Raw genomic sequence first — 27,179 nt, forward strand, 5'->3', positions numbered from 1 at the left:
TTGGTATCAGTCTCCTTCTGCAACATAAATGTGCTCTGCCAAGCCTTCCCAGTTAGCGTTTCACATGCAAGGAGGTAAAGGGGAATCAAGCCTTTCCCAAAGCCATATCTATGTTAAGCATCTTCCCTGCTGTTTCATTTCATCCTTGTCTCTGTCCTATAAGGGAAGCATTATTTTCCCATTTTACAAGTGGCAATACTGAGGCTCAGAGAAAACAAAAAGGTAGTAAGTAGCCAAGCCAAGAATTAAACTCAGATCTGTCTGTCAACTCCAAATTCTTAGAAGGGTACCACCCTGTTCCTGGGGGCTCACCTATGTTCTCTCAGCCCAGCCAGTGTTTATCAACTCTACGGTCCCCTCAAGCTCCCTGTCAGGTCTGCTACTGCACCTTGACATCAATGTTTACTTAAAAGAACTTTCTCCTCTCTGCTGTGTGGTCTGATTGCAGCACATCCAATGTCAATTTTGTTCATGCTCAATCTCAGTTTAGATAAACCGTTTAGCAGAGTATATATAATAAAGCTCCTTGCCAAGTTATAAATTAAGTAGTCAAACAAACAAACACAAAATCAAATAAAGATCTAATTAGCTTGGTCCAATTACTCTGTTCTCTTCTAGCTAGTCTAGGATAATCTATAACAAACACCATGGAGGCAAAATAAACTACCTAGTTTCAAGTCCTTTTTTTCCTCTGTAGCTTTTCTCGTCTTTCTCTCTCTCTCTCTCTCTCGTTGCTTTCCTCTTTTCTTCATTTCTTTTTTTGTTTTCTTGTCTTTCTCGTTCTTCCATTTTTTTTTCTCTTCTTCCTTCTTTACCTCGCTTTCATCTTCTTTTCTATCTGCCTGTAGGGCTAAAGAAGGAAGCTTTAGCCTGGGATAGACTTAAGGCCTCTCATAAAAGCTAAATTCTGAAAGTGATCCGTCAGTTTTTCCCTTCTGACACAAGCAGCCTTGAACTAAAAATCATCTCTAACACCTTTTAGCAATGAAACTGGATATGGGACACTGCTGGGATGTTGGAATCGGAGTGGGTCTCCTGCTCTCAAATTGTCTCCTTACCCAAGGCGTGGTAGGAACTACTCTTTTTTGAAATGCCAACGGAAAACAAGCCTGGGGCACGGAACTGTCTGGCAAGCACAAAGGGCACCAAACCTAAATCCTTTTCATTTCTCAGTTCCAGCCCCAGTTTAAAAAATCCATTCCAAGCAGAGAGAAGAAAATGACAAGTGAGACAAGCTTTAGCTTTTTTAATAATGTGAAAATTAAAGCAATTGAGGAACAGTTATTAATAAACATACAGTTCACCCTATGAAAGCATGGAAATTTTCTCTCTGTAATGTACCATAACCATGAGGGTGGAAATGTTGATTCATTTAAAATGAACCTTTAGCTCTAACTTCCAGCCATCCACAGGAAATGTGCACAGTGGGAGGAGCACTAAGCTTGGAGTCAAACTCCATACACCACCTACAAGTTGTTAGACCCTGGGCAGGTCCCTTCCCTCTTTAAACGTATCTCTCCAACTGTCTCTTCACCTATAAAATGGAAGCAAGCAAACAAATAAATAGATTTCCCCTCAAAGAGAGGTCCTGAGGCTTACACGAAGCGAACAGCGTCCAGTCTCAGTTTAATAAGAAGGTTCAGGATTGAGAGTTTCCACTACTCTCGATCTCTTACCCGTGTTTCCTCACTTGCTCTGTGATCAAAAGGAAGTCACTTCACTTCCCTGAGCCTCACATTCCCACTATTCAAAACCAAGTTGAACTGCTGAATATGAAAAATGGTCCAGCCACTCTGCAAACAGCCTGACATATTTTCGTAAAGTTAATTAGATCCTTAATATGTGACATACCAATCTCACTACTGGGTACTTGCCCTAAAGAAATGAAAATGTATGTTCACACAAACACCTATACATGAATGTTTATAGTAGGTACCCTCGTATGCACCAAAAGTAGAAATCCGCATGTTATTCAATGGGTGAATGGATAAACAAACTGTGGTATATCTGTACTGTGGAATACCAACCACTCAGCAATAAAAAGGAGCGAACTGTTGACACATGAACAACTTGAATGAGTTTCACTGGCATTATGTTGTGTGAAAGAAGCTAGCCTCAAAAGGTTGCATACACAGACAGTAAGAGGGAAACCACAGACGCTGGGCCTACTTGAAGGAGGAGGGTGAATGAGGGAGAGGGGTTCAGGGAAAAAAAAAAAAAAAAACCTGCCAGATACTATGCTTAGTACTCGGTTAATGAAATGAACTGTACACCAAACCCCCAGTCATGAGTTTACCTATGTAACAAACCTGTACATGTACCCCTGGACCTAAAATAAAAGTTAAAATGTTTTCTAAAAGAGTCCATTTATCTATCAGTTTCCATTCACACATACAAAAAAAATTATGGAGACAGAGGACAGATCACTGCTTTGCAGGGGCGAGGGGTACAGGAAAAGTGTGACTACAAACTGGCAGCCCTGAACGAGTTTTTTGGGTGATGGAACTATTTTGTATTCTGATTGAGGTTACAGAAATCCACATATGTGTTAACATTACTTGAACTGTAACCAAAAGAGAGGGCATCTCTCTCTGTCAACCTAAAACAAACAAAATAATAGAGTGAGAATAATAATAACAGATTACTTTTATTTGTCCATCACTTTTTGGTTCCCAAAGTTTGGTTCTCATAGCTCAGAAATTATAACTGAGAGACATGAAATGACTTGCCTGGTAAGGATTGATGTAATACTTGAAGCCATCCTTCCAATTTCAAATTCTGGGCCATTTTCATCACACCTCACTAGTTGATCCTTGCAGTCCTTTTCTAAAAAGCTGTGTGAGTTATGGGTGTTTGTAAGAGAAAACAATTATATATCGTCGATTTTTCTTGTTTTGTTTTGTTATTTCCAAGTTCCTATGTCAACCTGCCCATGGCCCTGGGAATGTTTATATTTTCTTAGAGAAAGACAAAATAGGCCAATGCATAATTCAGTAAAATGACCCCTTAATGCGAAAGTGCTTTTTGGAATGGCTTCTTGAATGAATAATTAGAAAAACAAATTGTAATTTTTAAAGCATTCATTTATATATCATTTCATTCAATACACTTGACTCAGCCACATCACATGTTGTTCTGTGACTTGGCACAAGGCATTTCGTCTGCTGTTAAAACTCTCTCTACGGCCGTGCACAGTGGCTCACGCCTGTAATCCCAGCACTTTGGGAGGCCAAGGCAGGAGGATCACAAGATCAAGAGATCGAGACCATCCTGGCCAACATGGTGAAACCTCATCTCTACTAAAAATACAAAAATTAGCCAGGCATGGTGGCGGATGCCTGCAATCCCAGCTACTCAGGAGGCTGAGGCAGGAGAATCAGTTGAACCCACGAAGTGGAGGTTGCAGTGAGCCAAGGTCAGGCCACTGCACTCCAGCCTGGCAGCAGAGTGAGACTCTGTTTAAAAAAAAACAAAAAAAAAAAAAAAAAAAAAAAAAAAAAAAAACCTCTCTACATCCATATCTGCCTAACTCCTATCCATCCTTCAGGTGTTAGCTGTAACATCACTTTTCTCCAGAATGTTTCTTCTGTCCTCTTCCAACAAGATTGCTTGGGTGCTTTCTTGGTACCCCCATAGCATTCTGTATATTACTTTACATTGATGTTACTAATTTCAATACAACATAGTGTCTGTCTCCCCCACTACTCTATGAATACTAGAAGAGAGAGACCAGGTCTGAATCATCTAGCACAGGCCTTAGCACAATTAAGGGGCCTTCATTCATTCATTCAACAGTTGTTTACAAGTCCCTTCTCTGAGTCAGGCAATGTCCTTCCACAAAGAAAAATATATAGACCATGTCCACAGGGAGTTATAATCTAAAAGAAGATACAATGAAAAAAATAAATAGCATGCATGACTTCTTAACATTATATCATATATCAATAAAAAAAAATCAAAGAGGCAAGGGGCCAGAGTGGAACGGATTCTTCAAGGAAGAAACATTGAAGCAGATATCTGAATGAGGCAAAACTTTTCACTCCATATTCACCCAGCAGCATTTACTGAGAATCTAGTACTGCTCTTTCATTTGTTTTGTTTTGTTTTGATTTTTTTCCCAATATTCCAGGCTGGAGGTCCTTCCCTGGCCTTGAGGGCTTGGTAAGCCTGAGCTCATCAAGTAATATAGGAATCTGGGACCCTGGTCCCCATGGTGACTGGACCAATTGGGATCCCTTTTGCCTGGTCCTGGGGCACTCCTCCCACTTCGTTTCTTCTGACAACCTCAGCAAACCTCTCCTGGGCACAGGGTGGTGGGAGTAATTTTAATTTGGAATCTGAGTTGCTGTTTAGATTTCAAACTAGTAACCTGCCAGTCTCCAGCCATTTGAAAACTTGGCTTCCTTTGGCTCATAAAGTGTCCTTTATGCCTCAGAGGTGACATAAAATATCATTCCATCTTTGTCCTGAAATACTCCCAACTGGTGCATGAAATGGGCCTTTATGGTACATCAAAGGCCCATAACTGTATCCTTTCCTGGGCCTTTGATATTTTAATATTTGGCCAGTAAAATTATTATCCCTTAAATCCACAGAGCACTTATTTATTTTGCTGGTTCTATCTTTGTTATTGCTTCAATGGCAGGACAGAGCTAAGGAAAAAGAAGGCGCCCAGCCTCCTGTGAGCCCCAGATTTGGACGTTCTCTAACTTTTATCTCCAAAAGCTAAGGAACTCAGTTTTTGAACTCCTTTGGCTGGAGTCTCCTAAGGGAAATGTCAGACAGCATCTCTCTTAACAAGTGCCTCTAATTTATGTTCCTCAGAAGCCAGCCAAGTTCCTTCCATGGGCTTCCACGGGCTATCTGGATCTTGAGGAATTGGTTCTGAGTTTAAAATAGGAGCCAAACCTTCATCACTGTCAGAGACCTGCTGCTCACATTCCACTAAGAGCTACTAAATACCTATTATGTGTCTCTTGTTTAGTAATCTGTGAACCATCTGAAATCCCTTTTCCGTTTATTTATTTATTTATTTAAGAATTATTTATTGAGGCTCTATGTTGCCTCTGGCACTAGGCTATACCTAGTCCTAAGACTATCTGCTCACCCAAACCCTTTAGTCTAATTCCCCTCTCTCCCCTTCTCCTCATCTTAGTTTATTACCAAGTCCTATGGGTTCTGCCTCCTAATAATTCTCAGGTTGATTCCTCTCTATCAATCCCCTTAACCACTGCCTTAGACTAGGATCTTGTCATCTCCCAGATGAAGTACTGCAACTGTCTGTTAACAGAATTCTTGGCTGCCAATGTTACCACTTATAATCCACTAGGAATCTAGCCATAGGCATCAATCAAAAATTCAAATCTGACTTCATCTGTGTTCTGCATCCAACCTCTCAAACTCAAACGCCTTCAAAGTCCAGGCAAGGAATAAAAATTAGTGAAGTAGCAGCGTGGAGTCAAGGCTGGGAAGACAATAGAAAGAACTGGAAAATGCATGCCCCACCTAAATCAAGGCCCCATGTCAGTCAGGCAAAACACCTCGTTGGGCTAACTCCAGGAGGTCAGCCTCTGAGCTCTGGCTCAGGATGAATTCCTACTCCTTAGCTTTCACTCCAGCCCCATCATGTTTCATCCTGGCCCAAACTCTCTAGTCTCATTTCTCAGCCTGCTCATTCACTACCGTTGCTTCTATTCTGTGCTGTACCTAGATTAAATTACTTACTTTAGTTTTCGAAAACTCATACATGTTCACACCTTTATGTATTTGCTTATGGTATTATATTCCCTAAATTACCCCAATTCCTCACCTAAAGAGTTTTGCTTCACCTTTCAAAACTAATTCTTGGCTGGTCATGATGGCAAACGCCTATAATCCCAGCATTTTGAGAGGTCAAGGCAGGTGGATTGCTTGAGGCCAGGAGTTTGAGACCAGCCTGAACAACATAGCAAGACCCTGTATACAAAATTGTAAATTAAAAAAATAGCCAGGCACAGTGACACGTGCCTGTAGTCCCAGTTACACAGGAGGCTGGGGTGGGAGGATCACTTGAGCCCAGGAATTTGAGGCTGAAGTGAGCTGTGATCCCACCACTGCACTCCAGCCTTGGGTGACAGAGTAAGACCCCATCTCTTCTGAAGAAAGAACTGATCATTCTCCCACTCCTGTCTTTGTTTTTTGCCTTGTGCAGTCTCCTATAGCTGACTTCCTGTCACTTTGCATCTATTGATTAGTGAGTGGCGTGGACAGTATAAACAGTGCATTCCCTTGGCCAGTGCTTGCTGGGTGACACTGGGCAATCTTCGTTGCCCTGGTACCTTGTTCTGAGAAGATACCACAGTAAAGTATGAAAACTGAGTTATCAAATTCAGCACTAGGTAATTTCACATACTTCTTATTTACACTTTACAAGAAGCAGCCTGAGAGATATGTATCATTATCACACCCATTTTCTAAGTGAGGAATCTGAGACTCAGAGAGAAGGAGTAGCCTAAGGTTACACAGCAAGTGAGTCATACAGTTGGAGTTTGGCCCCAGGTCTTCTAACACAGAGACCAGTCCACTCCCAACAATGCAGCCCATCTGGCTCTCAAGTCAAATGCAAATATACCAGTGGAGAGTTTTAGAAGTACTGGTGGTGTCTTCCAAGTAGACTACACAGTGTTCACATCAATGACAGCAGAAGAAAATTTAAAAGGTGAAAAAGAAAATGCACAAAAAGAGTCAGATACACAAGGCGTATGACTCTGCTTAATCATGCTCTTGCATGTTTTACAGACTATAACTTCATAAAGAACTCTGCACTCTTAGGCAGGTGTCCTGGATTCTGGCCCCAGTGTCGCTTCTAGCTTGCTAGGTAATCTTGGGCAAGCCACTTCCCCATTTGGAGTCTTCAATTCTTCACCTTTAAATGTAGGGGCTAGACTCCATGGTAATTGAGGTCTATTCCTGCTGTGTGTCTCTCTAATTTCACATCACCAACATCTGGAGAGGCAACACAAGTTACAGCATCCCTAGGTCTACCATTCCTGGTCCAGGCTCCACTCCCCATTCCTCCTTCCTGCTCTACCTTTCTTTTTGGAGATCCTAGCACCTGGGATGCCAGTGAACAGATGTGGAGAGGAGCGGCAGTGCACAAGAATGACTCCAATTCCTCACATCAAGTGGGCAGGTGTCCAGGGTGAATAGACCGTTCCAATGTGTGGCCTCACACATGGGAGGTTCTCCTTTTTTAAAGAGCTTGCATTTCCTATCATCTTTGTTTGTATCTTTAAAATGTAAGACCGAAGAATTCACTAATATTAGATCAGGGAAAATGTCAACTCCTCTTAAATGTATTTGACTCCTACCCCTTCCTCCTTTAAGAAATGAAGAAAAGCAAAAGATAATTGAATAGAAAAATTACTGACTATTTATAATTTACTAGTCTTTCAATAACCTGTGGGTTCCCCAATGTCCTGTTCCTCAAGTCAATACCCCATACTGGATGCCCAAACCTGGCAATGGAGATGCAGAAGGACACTATTACAGTAGATCAGGCCTCGCTAACCCCGGGCTGAGTTATGACACTGGCAGAGGAAATACAGAGGAGGAGATTAATGTGAGAGGTAATTCAGAATCAGAATCCACAGGACTTAGTTAACAGTAGGAAGTGGGAGGTGAGACCGAGAAGGAATAGCCTAGGATAACTCCTCCATTCTGGTTTGGGTGGTGTGATAGAGAGATGATGGTGCTTTCTATATGGAGAAGAGATACAGAAAAAGGGGTACATTTGAGAAGCAAAGGTGATGAGTTCAGTTTGGGACATACTTAATTTGAGGTGAGACATCCAAATGTAGATGTTCAGTAAATAGTTGGACCCCATTTTGGTAGGTAGTATTATTGCCAAGATACGCGTTGTTCCCTCCCATAGGGCCCTCCCCTATTGGGCTTATCCCTGAGAAGAATTATAATTCTCACTCATTGTCATTGGACTTGTCCATAGGCTTGATTTGACCAACAAAAGTGAAAGAAAATGACAGATGTCATTTGCCAGTAAAAAACTTTCATCGCCAAATCATGATTCTGCCATTTTTCCCCTCTGCCATGAGACTGGCATGTCTCAGAGAGGAGCTGCCCTCTCAGCTGTGATCCAGGAAAACTGAAGATCTGGAGGAGAGCCACAGCCAACCCAAGAGAGCAAGAAAGGCATCCTTGCTGTTGTGAGTTAACAACATTCAAGGGTTAGTTGTTACTGCAGCCAAACTGAGCCTAAACGAAGTGAAACACTCACCCTCTCATGTTATGGAAGAAGAAACTAAGGCCCACAGTAGAAAAAGAAATTGTCTCATCTTTAGAATCTTAATAAAGTATAATTTTTCTCATATCTACAAAGAAGTTCTCATGTCAACAGTTTTTTCATTCCTTGAAATTAATATGTTAGAATTGAATACCTCAGCAGCCTGGCCCAGTTTCCTTTTTTAAAAATAAGTAAAACATTATTTTCTTTTCCTCTGCAGAGATTTCATCTGTAGAACTTTTTTTTCTCAGTTCAAAGGTTCCTGTCTAGCATCAAAGCCCATTAACATGTGATTTCTTTCCCACCAGTTTCCCTCCCAACTTCACAATACTGACCTTATACACACAAATTTTACTTGGAGTGAAGGCCAGGTGTGGGAAATTTTAAGACAAAAAGCCATTTAAAAATATCTGTAGTGTGGAAGAAAGAGCACAAGACCAGGAGTTAAAAGACTGGAGTTTTACTCCTACCTGAGTCACAACATCGCTGTGAGACCTTGAATAGTTCACTTCACTGCTCTGGGCCTCAGTCCTCTTACGTGCCATAGAAAATCATATATGCCATGCCTATTTCTAAGGATTATTTGAAGATGAAATGAGTCTGTTTGTAAGTGTTCTTCGAACAACTGAGAGCTGAAAGCATAGATGTGTGTGTGTGGAGGTGTGGGACTCCAAGAATTAAGTATTGCCAAGCAACCTGGGACAAGCAGCATCTTGGCACAGAGTAAAACTGCAGCTGCCTGCTGAAAGCTTGTGCATCCTGCCAGACCATGAGGCAGAAGTTTGGATGGAGGAAAAAGATTTTTAAAGTACTTCCAGCATTTGAGTTTCCCAAAGAGTAGGATTTCTGGCCCAAGTTTCAAGGGGGCAAAGTTCTTAGGGTCTATTCCAGTCTGTTTGTAGAGTGGAGGAAAGAGCACAGGACTAGGAGTTAAAAGACTTGAGTTTTACTCCCACTTGAGTTGCAGAACAACATATTACAGATCTCATCAGATCTTTACAATCATCCAGTTGTAGGCTGTTGTTGTTCATGTTCTTCCTATGAGGACCTGAGTCTCAGAGAGGGGAAGACATGTAAAATGAAGCCCCCAGGATCACTTTGGAGGAAGGGAGGGACGTCATGGAGGTACCCTTTAAGAGTTACAGGGTGGGATGGATGGTGCGATGTGAAGGCAGGGAGGCTGGGTGATGGGAGACTGCCCCATCCAGAAGAAAGCAGTTGGAGCCTGGGCCACACAGAACATTCCAGCTCTGGGAGTGAACTGGGAATTTGTAAATATAAGTCATTTGCCGTAGGTCCTGTGACAAATGAGTAGAAAAACAGGCGTAGAACCCAGATCTTTGGCTCTGAACATGGTTTTCTTTCCTTTATTTCATATTATTGCCCTAGTATAAAACATGGTTTTCTTTCCTTTATTTCATATTACTGCCTTAGTATAAAATGTTCCTCATAAGATAACTGAAAAATTTACAGGTAACAAAGTCTTGAATCTTGAAGACAATTTTTAAAAAGTAGGGCATATAGATAAATGAACTTAGAAAACAACCCGTGTAAAACAGCTTCCACACCATCTAACAGATCAGGGCCAGACTTGAACCTGCTGTCTTTCCTCTTTCCCTTTTCCTCATGGCTCTCTGCAAAAGACACACTGAGTATGTATGGAGAGTGTTTAGGAATTAAATTAGTGGGAAAGGGGGGTGTGTGTGTGTGTGTGTGTACGTGCATGCACGTATGTGTACTTTTTTAAAAAAAGAATATGAAAACCTTTGTGTGCATTTAAGGTTATTTATTTAGGATAGGCATCAGAAGTATTTTCTGAAAAAGCTCAGAAAAAAAGAAACAACAATAACAACAAAACAGGCTCTGTTGCAACTATTTAACTCTGCCATTAGTAGGCAAAGCAGCCACAGGCAATACTTAAACAAATTGGGGTGCCTGTGTTTCAACAAAACTTTATTTACAAAACAAGAGATGGGCTGGATTTGGCTCACATGCTATGGTTTGCAGATTCCTGCTTTAAGATAAGGTTGTTCATTCATGCATTATCCATAAGGGTGAAACATTGGCACAAATGCTAGGGAAATAAACAGCATTCAATAATCATGCCAGCACAGTAGGTAACATTTTAAAAGCTATAATATGGCCACTTATAAAATAATGTAGAGCCATTGAAACAGAGGTTATGGAGTCTATAGAGTTGCATTGATCGTTTACTGCCTACCAGCACCGTTCTAAGCATTTTATATGAAATAACTCATTTAATCCTCCCAACTGTATCTATGAGGTAGGTGCTGTTATTTAGTCTCATTTTTAAAAATACTTTTCTCTGCTTGCATAGCTCCTGTAATGTGTATGTAGCTGGAGGGGGAAGACAGGGAGAGGCTTGCAGTCCTCAGGATGCTCACAGGCTAGGATGCCCAACTAACTCCAGACCTTTGCCTCTCGAATGCTTCCCTCGTGCACTCCTGTCCCCTTAGAAAAGACTCCTTAGTGAAAATGCTACCTCCAAATTCTAACAATTTCCAAAAGCTGAAGGATTCATAGCTTTCCAAAGCTAAGTTGCCATTTTCACTCAGTTTCTGTTTGACTAGAAAAACATGTGAAGCCTGAATTGCTCTCTAATCAAGTAGACTTCCCAGAGAGAGACTGGATGTGCACATGAGCATTTATTCTTAGTCTGCCTCCATTTTTCATCATCAATAGCCTCTCTGCATGGCCCAGAAGGAGAATACAGTCATCAAAACTATGTTCTATTCTGACACTAGCACTGTCTGGATGGGTGACTTTGAGTCTCTCATTCAGCCTCTTTGGGTGTTGGTTTTTCTATGTGTTAAATAGGCACATGAAAATAGATAATATTCAAGCTATTTTGGCCTCTAAAATTTTGGTCTATGTTCGAAAAAAAGTAGGAGAGGCAGAACTGAAATTTGAGAGAATGAGACTCATCTAGGCTCTGTCACCCTCTTGTTCTACAACCTTAAGTAAGTCCTGGTCCTCAGTTTTCCCAAAGGTAAAAAAAAAAAAAAGAAAAAAAAATCATTAATAACTCTTAAACTTACTGTTTACCATACACTAATCTAAACCTTTTATATGTATTTTTGCATTTAGTTCCTATACCCCCGCAAGTTAGTTATACTATCACTATATTAACATGTATTTATAGAGAGGAAACTGAGAGGTACAGAGAGGTTAAGAACATGTTCAAAAGTCACACAGCTGGGAAAGATTGAAACTGGACTTAAAGCCAGGCCATTTAACCCCAGAGTCCATACACTTAGGCATGACATTAGAATGTCTCCAAAAGGGTTGAATTAGATGATCTCTAAGGACCCTTCTGGCTTAAACATTCTATAGGGCTATGATTCTAAATCATTTTGTGCCATCTTACTTTCCCCTCTCGTCTATACCCACCTACCTTCTCCCTTCCTCACCTCCCATGTACCTCCACCCCATCCAGAATTCTGTGTATGCAGTTGTGAGGACTTTGTGGTTAGGGAAGAAAAGACAACCAATTCTATTCCCCTTAGCTCCACAGAAGCCCAAGGCTCTGGTAAGAGGCAGACTAACTCGCATCCCATTTGAACAGCAGGGCTTCCCTTGGCCTACTGGGTCTTGGTAATAGAAGATAATATTTATAACTTTCTGATATCTGCACCTGGTCAGGACTAGGTAGGGCTGTATTCTCACTGTCACTAAAAGCCCATATTTTCAGCAAGGACATTGTATTTTCATTAAACAGATAATTATTGGGCCACCTGCTGTGTGCCAGGCACCTAGTTAGGAGATGGAAAAAATAGCAGTGAATAAACAGATCAGTTCCTGCCCTCATGAAGCTTCTAGTGAGCAGGAGGAAGGAGCAAGCCATGGCATGGGAAGTATAGCAGGAGTCTAGGGCACTGAAGCAGGTAGGGATGATGACCTGGGTGAAGAATGGTGCTCAGGGGTTAAGTAGTAGCTGGCTAAGGGATGGGGAGCAAAAAAGAAAAATCTAGACTGAAAGGAAAGTTGTAAAGTGGTACATTCAAGAGTAAGAGTAAAACAAATCAGCCATGCTTCCTTCTCTGTAAAGTAGAAAAATGAACACTTGTGGACAATTGCTGTGTGCTAGGTGCCTTACACATTTTACCACATTTACTCCTCCAAGCAATCCTCAAGGGCCAATGTTAATCTCTCCACTTCAGAATGGATAAAGCTGAGCATCAAAGACATAAGGTGCCTTGTGCAGGATCCCACCAGCACCCTTGAGTGGAGCCGGGGTTCACCCCTAGGCCCAAGTAACTGCAAAACCTGTGCTGCATGCACACTCCAATCCAGGTTGCCCCTCCTGGGGTGCATGGTCAGAGGATAAGAGGCAGAGAAAGAACTACACACCAGTGTTGCTTAAAGCATATTCTACGCACCAGGGCCAAGTCCCTAAACTGAGAAGAGCATTTAGAAAGTTTTAGAGCAATTTGACAGAGTAGCATTTTATGGCTATTGAATTTAATAAAAAATTGGTATTTGTAGTTTAGTTTTTTTTTTTTCACTTTATTTCATCAGGAATTTATTTGTATTGAATTTTATGGAAGTGTTGGCCCAGGAGAGATTGAACAGTTTTAAAAATAGTTTTGATTTGGGAGGCTAGGGCAGGAGAATGGCTTTAGCCAGGAGTTTAAGGCTGCAGGTTAGAGCACTCCAGGCTGGACAACAAAACAAGACCCTGTATCTTACAAAGACAAAATTTAAGATAGTCGAGAAATGTTGCTATCAAGGAAAGGCCCTGGATTCAAAATCCAGAGACCTTGGCTCTGGCCTCCGTCAGCTGAGCCAATGCCCCTCTAAGGAACGTTCGTCAGACAGCGAGCCTACCCGGATGAGTTATAACTTGCCCTAAACTGTAGATCATCAAAGATGGCCTCATATTAAAACTCAAATCACCACTTGTGGTATGGAAAACAGGGGTGGTGTTGGAGGGAGGAGAGAGGGAGAAGGGAAGGGAGGGAAAATAAAATCCAGATTATACACTGGCATCCTTTATGTGTATTATATTGTGAAGGAGACTGAAAAAGACAGATCAAGGCAATTATTTTTCTAACTTTAAAGTTAGAAAATATAATTTTCTTTAAAGAAAATAACACACTAAAAATTAGAAAGATGAAGACCCAGCTCTCCTTTGGAAAGCTCTAATAATCAAGGAGCAGGACCCAACTTCTCCTTGTACCCAGGCAGGGCTGCAACTGCCTATGACATACGGTCTCTGCTTGTGGGTTTCTGCTCCAGCCCAGGCTTCTGCCCAGGCTAACATGAAACTGGGACTCCATTTGTGCCTCCACCAAATGCTGTCCCTCAAGCTCATGTCTCCTCCCCCAGGAACTAGAAGAATCTCCCTGCCTCTTTCAGGGTTTGGAATCATCCAGCTTCCCACTGGAGAATTCCAAAAATCATAGCCTAAGGAGCACTGAAGGGATAATTTCAGATCCTGATCTTTCATACTTTTGTTTTGAACACGGAGAAATTGAGGCCCCAAAACTAGAAGTGACCATGCTTAGAACTTGGACCCAGATTTCTGTCTGTGGAATTGCTTCTCTTTTCCCCACTAACTGTTTGTGTCAGGACCAATCCTGGCATTGAGAGTGTGAGTTCATTTTTCACTCTAAAATTCCTTGGGCAGGTAATTTTATTTCCATTGCCCTGAGGGGAGGAACTCATGAAGCATGTGGCACACAGTTCAAAGAGAGTGGCAGAATGAAAATATGCCCACCCACCTCCCCAGCTCCCTCCCCTACCCACCCCAACCATTTCTCATCTTGTCTTACAGCTCAAACCTAATGTAAGTCTACATGAAAGAAGAAACCTTTGCTGGTGTTTTTTAAGTTAAGTGCAGCCAAAGGTGATGGTTGCCCCAGACTCAGAGGCCATCAGTTGGAACACACAGGGTGCCCCTCAGTGCAATTTGGTTTGGAGGTCTGTTACGAAAAACCACCCAGGTGGGTTTTATTTTTTTCTCCCACCCCAGTTCCTTCCAAGAGCTATTTCCTTTACTTTTAATTCTTTATCGCCTAAAGGCAGAAGGCAAAAATCCCAACCCAACCTCAAACAGCGGGTTTTCCTCACTTCAAACAAATTGTTCAGGGTTTCTTTTGCCCAAACCTGAATATTCCCAGTTTCTCCATTATCATCCCTGCCAACAATTTTGTACCTGAAATTTGCTGCTACTCCCTTCTTAATGGCTTGCTCCAGTGAATCAAGGATAACCTTGCATTAAGACAGAAGCTTTGATGCCTTGCCAATAGAGAATGCCAGAAATATCCGAATTTTCTGACAAGCTGACCAAATTCAGCAATCATTATTTTATTTGCTAATTTTAAAATTGATTTTGCATACACATGAGAGAGAGAGAGATTTCTATACTTCAAAGTCCCTCTCTTTAAAAGGAATAAATACAGGAAGTAGGAGTAGAAAATCCTACCTCAGAAGAAGTAGGGGTTGAAAGCATGGATCAACCAGACTTGAGGACTAATTCCATTTCTGCCACTTAGTAACTATGTGACTTTGGTCAAGTAACTGAACCCCTCTGACTCTCAGATTTGATAACAACACCAATCTCATGAGGTTTCTCTGAAAAGTAACTGAAATTATCTATGTAAAACATTTATACAGTCCCAGTATACATGGCAGTTACTGCTCATATCATAATATGTAATATATGTATGCTTGTCATAATTATTATTAATATAAAATCATCATTTTGAGCCACAAAACATAATCTCCATGAAGGCAGGAACTTCAAGTGGCTTTTGCTTCCCTATCTCTATTGTGGGGAAAAATGTCTGACTCAGAAGAAGGACTCATTAAATATTTGTTAAATAAGTGAATAATAAATGTTAGAAAGAACCTTAAAGATGATCTTAACGAGGTCCTGAGAGCTCTATCAAGATAGTAACCATTTTAGTTCATTTACTTTTGCAAAATTATAAGTTATTTCTCTGATTTCCAAGTTTTCCAAATGGGCATGCATTCATTAGTTATAAAAATATGTATTTTCTGTATTTCCAAATTGCCCCTAATTTCATACATAGAAACTTTTAATACTAACATATCCATGTACTTTATTCTGCTCTGAACAATTTTTGATACATAATACAAAGACTTTCATTTCCCAGAGGTGAAGGCACAGGTAAGACTTCAATTTTAATTGGAAATCTATCAAATTTGGGGGTTATCAATTTTTAATTTATCAGGTTGAGAAGCAAAATCTTTCAAAGTATAAAATCCATTTTTGCATTATGATAAATGAGGTTTTTTTTTGTTTTTTTTTTTTTTTTGATGAAAAGTTAGGGAACCCCTGAACAGGTCTGATGACCAGTGAGTTAGGAAAAGGTACTTAATGTTCATAAATGGTTATTATATACTTTAAAAACAGTTAATCTTCAAAAGACTCTACAGAGCCACCTAGGTACTTCAATTGGGTACCATGGTATAATAAAAATCTTTGCCCCCAGTTTGTGGCACAGAGCTTTCAAAGCCCTTTAAATTACCTAAGTGATAGGAGTGTCTTTTGATATTCATCCCAAGCCCCTTTTTACCATATCTGACTTAATGCCAAAAAAGTGACTCAAGGTGGGCTCTTAGATAGTTTCCAGGGAGGGGCTGGAAACACATGTAATTAGAGAGTTGAACTTCAGCCCCAGCCTCTGACCTCTGGAGAAGGGAGAAGCCTGAAGACTGAGTTCAATCACCAAGGGCTCGTTATTTAATCAATCATGCCAACACAATGAAGATTCAGTAAAAGCTCTGCAACACCTGGGTTTGGGGCAATTCTGGGTTGGTGAGCACACACACGTGCTGGGAGAATGGTATGCCCAGAGAGGTTATGGAAGCTCTGTGCCATCCCTTACTTTGCCCTATACCTCTCTTCCAAACTGGCTGTTCTTGAATTGTATCCTTTTTAATAAAATGGTAATTGTTAAGTATAGCACTTTCTTAAGTTCTATGAGTTGTTCAAGTGAATTATCAGACCTGAGGGTGCAGGCTGCGGGCTGTGGGAATCCCTAGCCAAGTTGAACCAAGGTGCAGGTAGCCTGGGGGGCCCTGAACTTGTGACTGGCTTCTGAAGTAAGGGCAGGCTTGTGAGACTGAGCTTTTAAGCTTGTGGAGTCTGACACTAACTTCAGGTAGTTAGTGTGGGAATATGATTGAATTGTAGAACACCCTGTTGATGTTGTAGAATTAGTGTCAGAAAAACACAAATACCTCATCTATAATATGGGGAAAGAATGCTCAAACGAAATAAAAAAGCAACCAATGTTACATCTCCTTTTTTTCTCTGTGTGTATTTCCTAAGGAGACTGCCTGCCTTAGAGTCAACTTGTAACCCATCTTCCCCACACTGTACTTCAATTCTTCCTATTGGAGAAGTAATCAAATCTAACTTTCATGGGTCCACAGTTCTGCACCAGGTGGAGTTCAGAGCCTTGACCTGTGGTCCTTACCACGGGAACTAGATAACTGAGGGGCAAAAATTCTTCTTGCAGCAGAATGCATAAGCATTTTCCCATTCCACAGATTCACACTCTCCCTTCAATGTGTCATCCAAAGTCCTGGATTTGGGAAAATTAATAGGAAGCCTATTGGGGCTCAGATCCAAGTCCTGCCATCTAATGCAATGCTACTATCAGTGAAGCCAGAACACTTACCTCCATCTGTCTCTTGTGACTATTTCTCAGTTGGTTCAGAACCTGTAGGGAGGGTAGAAATGATAATCATTCTTAAACCCCTATCAACAGGCACTGCTTTCCATTGTGATTCCAAAGCTGTTTTTCTTCTTTTATTCCTCATAGTCTCACAATAATGAGACCAAAAAAAAAAAAAAAAACCTAGAGAGTAAAGACTGAATATACAAAAAAGAATTTTTTTTCTATTTGTAGTCTAGAACATTAACAATATTGCATAAGGGAAAGAAGATGGTGCCTCTATCCTATCCAAACCACCTCATGTGGCTTGGAAATTTTGTGTTATTTCCTGGAAATACATTTTGTCTTGAAAAGAACTCACCATGAGTAGTGCCAACATATGTTTCCATGTGTTTTATACATTTTACATTTTCTCCAATTATGGAACCAGCCCTTTTTAAGCCAGGAAGTGTGTATAAAAATGTGTGTGTTGACCAATAATTTTTCTTAAGTTTTATTTCATTTAAACATAATATAAAACCCACCATGGATTGAATTTGGAATGACTTAATTAAAGGCAACTTCTCTCTTCCTGCAGGTCTTTTTCATAGCTGTGGGACTAAAATTTCCAAAGTATTATTTTTGACTGTTTTCCTAAATCATCAACATATTGAAAACAGCTGTCAGCTAGGTACAAGTCACTACAGGGAAAATGCCAAAGGTATCTTTCTCCCCAACATGAGTTTAACCATTGACCAACAGGTCATCTTTGTGCCTTTGTGATTTGGGAAAGATGCAGTTTAGTTGAAATCGATTGTTCATAAATGGCCATTATTCCTGTCCCTGTTGAATTTCTGAAATTTTCATTTTCAGCCCAGGTGCATTTAATCAGCTCTGTAAGACTCTCCCACCGAGAACACTAGTAAAATAGGGATCAGAAGCAGTCATTTACTACCTATATGCCTGGTCCTCAGGTCAACCATGCAAGGCAGATATTTTTATCCACATTTTACAAATAAGGAACTAAAACTCAGAGATGAAAAAGCATACAGGGCCTTTCTTTGGGAGGTCATGGAGCCGAGTGGGTGGCTGAGAAGGGACTGTAATCCAGGTCTGACTGGCTGGAGAGCTGGTGCTAGGAACGGCAACACACTGTGGACCAGGAGGTCACACGGAGCATGCGCAGATGCTGTGGCACGAGCGAGCTGGCAGCTACACTACAGACATTTAATAAATGTTGAGCAAATGCTCAAAGCATAGAGTCTTGTGTTTTGTTTTAAAGTGAAACCATCTGAAGCTGCCCCGTTTCCTCCTGTAAAGCAAGTTTTAGAGGAGAAAAAAGACCTGAGAAGCTGTAAGGCATTGATATGGTTGTTGGTTTTCCATGTTATCATCTCCCAATGAAGAGGAAAGGAAACCTGCTAGCTTGGAGCTGTGGCTCTGCCCCCAGAGAGCTCTCGCTGGAAGCTTCAAGAGAAAGGGAGATGATGAGATCAGAAATCCTATCTGCCTCTCCTCCTGTGGCACAGTGGAGTTGCTGTTGAAAAGCACCAGAGAAAGTCCTGTGTGCTAGAAGACTCAGAGGGACATAAACTGCCCCATCCTGCCCCCCACCCTCAGCTGCCTTCTCAGACATGCTCCAGAAGTGGAGTAATTGGACCAAAGAGAATATGTCTCAGGAAGCTCTGCCCCCAGATCCCTGTCCAGACTTGTTTAAAGACAGCTGCTCTGATCGTTAAAATGAAATAAAACATGTAACCAGATTATGGGGAAATTATTGCTATTAACGGTAATAATTACTCTCTGTTCAAGTAGCTTCCTGAAATTAGAAAAAATCAAAGCAGAAGCTTTCAATTACTTAACACCCTATATGAACCCTTTGAGTACATGTATGTTTATGAGGCATCAGAGACAGAGAAAATTAGGGTTGGAGAGAGAGGAAGGAGAATGAAGGACTATTTTGTACTTTACAGTAAATAGACTGCGAATTGTGTGAATACCTATTTTCATTAAAACAAAAACCATTTAGAGAGTACCTGTAGTGTGCCAGGCCCTGTCAAGGGTGCTGTGGATATGGACCCAAGTAAAACTGAGTCCCTGTTCTGGAAACTCCAGTCTCCAGCAGGAGGCACAAATTCAGAGGCAACCATTCTGCAGTATAGCAGGTGCTATGAGAAAGGGAAGCATGAGTAACCAGAATCACACAGAGAGACAAGCCTTGCTCCACCTGGCTGGCGAAAAGGGAGGGTAGACTTCCTAGAGGAAGGAATGCCTAAGCCACATCTTGAAGGATGTGCAGGAGTGAGATGGAAAAGGAAGGTTGAACAGAGTTTCTGAGCACAAAAGGCCCAGTGGTTTGCTGTGATGACCTCAGTCACTGGAGATGAGGCTGAAGATGAGGGCAGGTAATAGACAACTAAAGGACAAGACATCCAGGGAGAATTTTAAGCAGAAGGAGCATTTTAGGACTACAACTATGGCCATAGAAAGGGAGAGGTATTAGAAGGCAACTGCAGGAAACCATGCTAGAAAAGAGTTGGCCCTGAATCTATGGACAGGAGAACATAGGTATTAGAAATCTTCGAGAATTAAAGACTTGCAAGGTTAGATTAGTGGATGGATGTTGGCAGGGGTGACATTCAAAAGGTTTAACAGCCAGAACAGCACAGACATTGGCGAATCAGAATAGATACCAGCCAAACACAACTGGCAGAGCCGAAGTATGCCTCCTGGCTGATAGAAGCCCCAGCAGGGGTTTCTAAACACCTTTCCATCCAGGTCAGCCTGCAGGTGAGTTGCCTAGCTCTCTCATGGAGGCATGTCATTTTCACCAGCATTTCTTCACTTCCCTGCTATGGTAGCTTGATTGTACTAATAGGTCCCTCCTTCTCGACTCATCTCAGTTATTTTGGACTTCAGAGTTTTATGAAGGCATAAAAGCATGAAGGCAGAGTACATTCCCCCATCCCATGTGACTCACTTTAGCCAATATGACGAAGTGGAAGTAATGGTGTTCCAGTTTGAGCCTGAGCCACAAGAGGCCCTACATGTTCCCTATGGCTCACTTGTACTTCTGCCATTTTCATAAGACCATGTTCGGGCTAGTTTTTTAAAGAATGAGAGACACCCAGAGCAAGGCACAGGAACCCCAGTGACCCAAGCTGAGGCCATGCTAGACCAGCCAACAGCCAACCCCCCATGTGTGAGCAGGCCCAAACAAGATCAACAGAGCTGCCTGACTGATCCCAGCTAACTCCTGATAGATAAGTGTTTATTGTTGTATGCATTAAAGTTTTGTGGTTGTTTGTACAATGGTAATAGATAATGGATACCCCCTCCCTTCTAACTCCTTCCTTTCCCCCAGCACACATACCTGTCTTACAAAACAGTCAGTGTGTCATCCAACTCTTTTATCAACTTTCTTAATACAAAGGTATCAAAAATATTTAACAGGGAAAATATTTTAAAATAAATCTGCAGGTGGCTTATAGACAGAAAGTCTCTCAAAAATCCACACTCTCATTGAGTAGAGCCAGAACCTGTGGAAAAATGCAGAGTATGGCAGGAAGTGTATAAGCTGGAGAATTATCTAGAATATCTCTGCCTTCCATTGCTTGAGTACCCTGCATCCACATTAAGCATTTCTTTATTATAAATCCAATGCATTAGGGTTTTATGGGATCAACAAATCATGTGCCTTTCTTCTTGTATATTCAAAGCCAACTAAGATAGACATAGGAGCCAGGCAGATACAGATTAAAAAAAAGAAAGCTTTTATGCTGATAAAAGAACATGGCTTTAGATAGGGCCAAAAGGATTAGTCAACGAGACACTTCAGCCTGGAATTAAACTTACCCACTTGGCATGGGGGATGGTGGGAGTGGGGGGCTCCCAGAAGGGCAGACTCAGACTGCCTAGGCACGGCTGTGAGCAGACCAGGACACACACTCCCGTTGACTGACAGGCTGCCTCCCACAGCCACCATCAGACAGGCACTCCTCTTCCCTGGCAGAGAGACCAGGAGAGGTGGTCTTGCTGGAGGCCCTCCATATGGAAAGGTGAGAGATGAGGAAAAATGCTCCTGCTGACATTCTGGCAATATTCTGTTGCCTTAGATTACCACAAACTTTTCAGTAATGTTGCTGATTTTGCCCAAGCCATAACATCTTCCCTTCTCCCTGATAGCAATCACTTCATCCCAGCAGGAAGAGACTGACTTCTAACGCTGCTGTCCATGGAGGACTCTTCTCATGTAATTCAGCCATGGGTGCACATGTGTGCACATTCACACAGTCTTACACATATACACAAATTTACATATACACTCACGCACACATTCATACATACACATGTACACATTCACATGTACATACTCATACACACACACAAACACACACAGATACATACCATGCTGCAAATACAATGCCTTTACTGTTGACAACTTCCTAACCCATATTCAGGGGGCTCAGCCCTCCCAGTAAGGGGTGCACTGGTCAGAGCTGAGCCCATCCTAAAGAAGTTTCATGGCTAAACTTAGAGATTGTACTGGAGAGTTTGTACCCTAAACTAAGTGTGTAAGTCTGATTCCTGCTGTGTTACCTCCTAGTCATTTGTCCTTAGGAAAATTACTCAATGGAGACAATAATAGAACCCTATAGGTCTGGCACAAAGTTTAAATTAAATAAGTCATGTGTCTAGCCTGTGGTAGTTAGGATAGTAGTATATCACAACCTAGACATAACTTATGTAACTTCTTTCTACTGGGGGCATTGGGAGCCTCTGGACGCTTCTATACAGTCCTTCGCCTAGCTTGCATGGCCCAGCTTGACCTGACCCCTCACTTACCCCTCCACCTTCATCTCTTGCCACCTCATCGTATCCTTGATGCTGTAGTTATCCTGAGCACATTTCGTGCTCACAAACATCCATGCCTTCCAGATCCTGGTCCCTTTGCCTGGAATACTCTAGCCATCCCCTCCCTCTTGCAAGCACCCTAAGCATGGCTAACTGCTGTCATGAATCAGTTCCCAGACAAGTATCATTTTCATTCATTCAACAAATACTTGTTGAGTGTCTACTTAACATTTGCATTCATCTGCTTGAGCTGCCATAACAAAGTGCCAAAGACTGGACAACTTACATAACAGAAATTTATTTTCTCATAATTCTGGAGGCTGAAAATCTAAGACCAAGGTGTTGGTGGGGTTGTACATTCTAAAGCCTCTCTCATTGGCTTGCAGATGGTTGTCTTCCCCCTGTGTCTTTATGTAGTCTTCCACCTATGAGTGTCCATGTCTAATATCCTTTCCTTATAAAGTCATCAGATATATCAGATTAGACCCATCCTAATGACCTCCTCTTAGCTTAATCAACTCTTTGAAGACCCTATCTCCAAATATTGCCACATTCTGTGGTCCTGGGAGTTAGAATGTTAACACACGAATTTTGGGAGGATGCAGTTCGGCCCATAAGAGTGCCAGAATACTAAATATTTCCCATTCCCCAAATCTGGATGAGAAGACACTTCTGAGTACTCCCACGTATCTCCAATTACGTCAGGATATACCATGATGATGTACTTCTCCAACACAGTAGATTGTGTCTCCCGCCAGACCTCAGCCCGGTAAGGACAGACATTGCATTGGTCTTAGTCACTATGCTAGGCTTTTTAAATATAATAATGAGCAATATAGAGTAGATAACTAGGGTATTTCTTGACCGAATAAATGAATGAATCTCCTTTGCTGTTATATCTGCATGCCAAAAACACCTCCTTCATAAATAACATGGCCTAGAAGAATGTGTGATAAGAATCCCCTACATTTAGAGAGCACTTTATACTTTAAAGCACTTTTGTATTATCTTATTTCCCCTCCTAAGCAGCCCTGCAGTGTGAGTACAACTGTCTTCATTTGACAGAAGAAACAACTGAGGCCCAGGGAAATTAAGGATGTTGGCCAAGTTCCCTCGGCAAGCAAGTAGATCTGATGAACCTAGGCTACGTCAGTAGATAAGCACAGTTTTTGAAATTACAGTGAACTAAAATTAAATTTTTAGCAAAATATCCTGCCTCCCTCGAGAAATTTGAAGCTGGTGACTGGAGAAACTAAAGTGTCGTTGGAACCAAGAAAATGCATCTCGTTTCCTCCTTATAGTGAAGTTTCTATCATTCAGTCTTCCAAGGGTGATAGAGACTGTGTGAAACCTCATATGTAAATGCTAGTGTCATCTTTTAAAGTTTGAAAGTTTGAGAAATAGTCTGATCTTCAAACAAGGCATTTAATAGCCTTGCCCTTTCAAGTTTAACATTTCTTGAAGGAAAAAAAATAGTCCAGTGCTTGTTGCTTTTGGAATCTACTTCTTATTACTCATGTTTTTTCCTCTCCAAATGAAAATCATTTCACATTTTGGTAATGCCTCTTGGCAGCATTTGTTGAGAGCAGTCAACAAGCACCTCCAGGATCCAGCATGACCTGGCTGTAAAAAGAGGAGCAGGGCATGGGAAACTATGTGATTTTTTTTAATGCAATCATTTGAAAGCAGGAGAGTCATTGGGCTTAAAACAAAGTACACTGTGATCCATGTGTAAAAGAAGCATAAAGTAATGCTAAGAAGCATGGGCTTTGGCACATTTAGACCTGCTTTCAGATCCTAGCTCTACCACAGTTGCTGTGTGATTTGGAGCAGGTAGCTAGCTTATCCTCCCTAAACTCCAGTTTCATCATCTGTAAAATGGAAATTATAGTAAGATACACTTCAAAAGACTGTAAGAATTAAATAATTTAATACATATAAGATTCTTATCCCAATGCCTGGCATAGTAAATACAAATGTTTATTGAATGTGTACTCAGGCCATGCTAGCCTGAGAAGATATTGAAGAAAAAGGGTCCCAGAAATGATTCAATCCCCTGCCTGGAAGTCCTATCCAAGTCCTTCTTCTCTAATCAGGGTATTCCTGATGGTGGCTGTCATGGTCCAAAAGACGACAGCTGTCCTCCTCTTCACCTGTTCTTGACACCTGGCCTCTACCAAAACTCACCCCGTGCAACTCAGATTTCCATTAAACTTCATTTCTGATGCTCCAGACCTCTCCCTCTACCCCAGACTGATAGTCCTCCACTCCATTCCACATTCTCATAACCAGTCACAGTTCTTTGGCTGCAATGACAATGCTCAAACTAGCTAAAAGAAAACAAAACAAAAACTGAAGTGGTAGTAAAGGGGTACCTGAGTACTGCATAGAAACAAAACACAGTGGAACTTCACAGAACATCAACAGGGACCGATACAGCCATGGGGTGTCTACTTCTATGTGAGCCTGTTAGAATCTCCCAACCCTCTCTGCCCTCCAGTTTTCTCTGCTTAGTCACCACTCACCAGTGTTTCACTTTATCATTTAAGTTTCTCTCAAGGACAATCTGGTTTCCCAAGTCTCCTCTTACGCATAATCTGCCTTTGAGGCAGGCGCCCCTCCATACTTCAATAGGTGGCCAGAAGGGCAGGGCATAGGACATAAGCATGGCCAGTCATGCCCTCTCCTTCAGCAGAAGCTCTATAAGAGGTTTAATGCTCAAAGAACAAGTTATAGGCTGTTATAACACTATCTGTGTTGACATGAGGCCGTTAATCCATCTCTGGTTTTCACTTACAGGGCTGGGGAGGTCTGTTTGGAAGAAAGGAAGAAGAAAGCCAAAGGAAAGGGTGTGGTGAGATTGGGGTGTACTGGCAAGGAGGTTTGGTAGAGGCAACAAGAGGCCCAGTAGACAACCAGAGTTACTGTCAAGGGCCTGGGATCAGAACCAAGAAGGAGGGTGCAGTGTCAAGTCACACAAGTAAGGCAGGCTGGATAAACAGAAGAACCTCATGAAGGTCGGAGACCAACAGGGTTAGGAGCAACATGGAACCAGGTATAAATACAGGTCAAGGAACTGGTTCAGAACTAAGTAGAGACTGGCACAAGTGTGCTGAATCTTACAAGGAATTTGGATTGTCTTGCCATGGTGAATATGCCATTTTAAGATGGCTGTTAGGAGCAGGTCACCCTTTCACTCCAACAGTCACTGTATACAAGCCTCTAATGTAGGAAAAGTACCCTCCTGTCAAATGTATGAAACTCCAGACACTTGTGGTACCAAGAGCATCTCTAGTGGCTCTACTCTTTACTTTGATTTCGTCTTTCAGGTCTCCACAGCCCCCATCTCCCTTGGAACTTCACATAATTCCCTGGGCTCACAACAGAAGAGCACTTGAAAGACCCTGCCTTGGACTTTACTCAGTCTGTTGTTCCTCGCTGACCACCAATCTGTATCCAAGATCAACTTTATGCACCCACTTGCTCCCCTTGAGGTGAGTTCCTTTTCTGTCCAGTATTTATACTTCCCTTCAGGATATAAAGTTGCCATTATCCCATTATTTCTCACTTCCTAGGATCCTGGCCCAGAGATCAGCCATCAGACCTAATGGCTCTAGTCGTTGTCTTTCCTAAGAGGTGCCAGTAGGTAGATAGCACCCAAGATGGACCCCCACCTACCCACCCAACATTGTGCCTTCCCATCTGCCCAACACTCCATGGTCAGCCTGGCCTCTCCCCAGCTCCATTCTTGCATTTTACACAACACCTGGACTCCCTTCAACTCCTCTTTGACTTGTTAATTTGACTAGAATATTTACCTAGGACCTACTCTGTGAGAGACACTACCTAGGCGCTTTGATAGCATTTTTCTTTAGTTTCTAAGAGTTTATACTCAGTGAGAAGATAAAACCTCTAAATCAACAATTAAAATATAATGTAATATATGTCCTTAGATAATGGTGCAAGAGAATGCAGTGAGAATAAGGAAGAATAGAATTTATCCCAGGCTGGGGGGAATCATGGAAGGCTTCCAGAAGAAGGAGACACAAACAGAATTTGAAGAATCATACTACCTGAAGAGGATTGAGGAGGAAGAAGATGAAGAGACAGAGCATTCCAGGCAGAAGCACACTACGCTCAAAGTAGGAGACTCGAAATGGACTGTCGTTTGAAGAACTACACAATTTTTCAGCTGTATGGCACTTTTTTTCCCATGAATTTATACTCTGAGAGGTAGTGTTTTACAAAAAGGTAAGAGCAGGATCTTGAGGGGTAACTACCCATGCTAAAGAGTTTGTGGGAGCTATCTATTGATTTTAAGTAGACGAGAGATACAATTGAATCCAATGTTGACAGGTACAAAAGTATCGTTTTGTCTCCCTCTGAATGCCACACTGAAAGACCACCCTTCTGCCCACCCATACCTGCTGTGGGACCTCTGGAAAGAAGTACCCATTCACGGGCCAAAGAAGGCAGGAGGCTGGAAGGACTTGATTACAGCAGGGGAAAGAGCAGTTTGACCTCCCAAATGACTTTGCAGCCTCTACTTTGCTGAGCACAGCAAAGAAAAATAAATCATCCTTCAAATGGCAAGGGCCAGGGCTTGCGGCAGGACTGTCTAATTAGGTGTAAGATTTCATTGCAGGTCTGGTTACAGGAGGCCAACAGGAATCAAATCCAGCATCAGACCAGAATAAGCAAGACCTTGCTCAGAATGAAAACGGAGAAATATGAAGGCCTGCCACCATCACTTCTTTCATTCGTGTCCCTGTGAAGAGACCACCAAACACGCTTTGTGTGCGCAATAAAGCTTTTTCATCACCTGGGTGGAGGCGGGCTGAGACCGAAAAGAGAGTCAGCAAAGGGAGATAAAGGTGGGGCCATTTTATAGGATTTGGGTAGATAAAGGAAAATTACAGTCAAAGGGGATTTGTTCTCTGGTGGGCAGGAGTGGGGCTCGCAAGGTGCTCAGTGGGGGAGGGTTTTGAGCCAGGATGAGCCAGGAAAACGACTTTCACAAGGTAATGTCATCACTTAAGGCAAGAACCGGCCATTTTCACTTATTTCGTGGTAGAATGTCATCAGTTAAGGCAGGGGCAGGGCATTTTCACTTCTTTTGTGGTGGAATGCATCAGTTAAGGCAGGAGCAGGGCATTTCCACTTTTGTGATTCTTCAGTTACTTCGGGCCATCTGGGCGTATATGTGCAAGTCACAGGGGATGGCTTGGCTTGGGCTCAGAGGCCTGACACCTTCCTCACCTCCCAGCTACCAATTTGAATAGCCAGATAAAGGGATTTCAAAAAGGCGAGAAAATTATCTCCTAAGATTTTATACTCAGTTTCATTTCTGATGCAGATCTCTGATTACTGACAGATAAGTTATGAAAGAATCAAGA

General features: G+C 41.8%; 1 long non-coding RNA gene across 1 annotated transcript; it reads right to left on the reverse strand.

The window, feature by feature from the left end:
* Positions 1 to 809: 809 nt before the first annotated feature.
* On the reverse strand, positions 810 to 26,278 carry LOC139356829 (uncharacterized). The gene is made up of 3 exons (XR_011609274.1): positions 26,208 to 26,278; positions 16,954 to 16,995; positions 810 to 850 (listed from the first exon to the last, which is right to left on the reverse strand). It is a non-coding gene; the product is annotated as an uncharacterized lncRNA (long non-coding RNA).
* Positions 26,279 to 27,179: the final 901 nt, after the last annotated feature.

Source organism: Macaca nemestrina, chromosome 1 (genome assembly GCF_043159975.1).
Source record: "Macaca nemestrina isolate mMacNem1 chromosome 1, mMacNem.hap1, whole genome shotgun sequence".
NCBI classification, from domain to species: domain Eukaryota; kingdom Metazoa; phylum Chordata; class Mammalia; order Primates; family Cercopithecidae; genus Macaca; species Macaca nemestrina.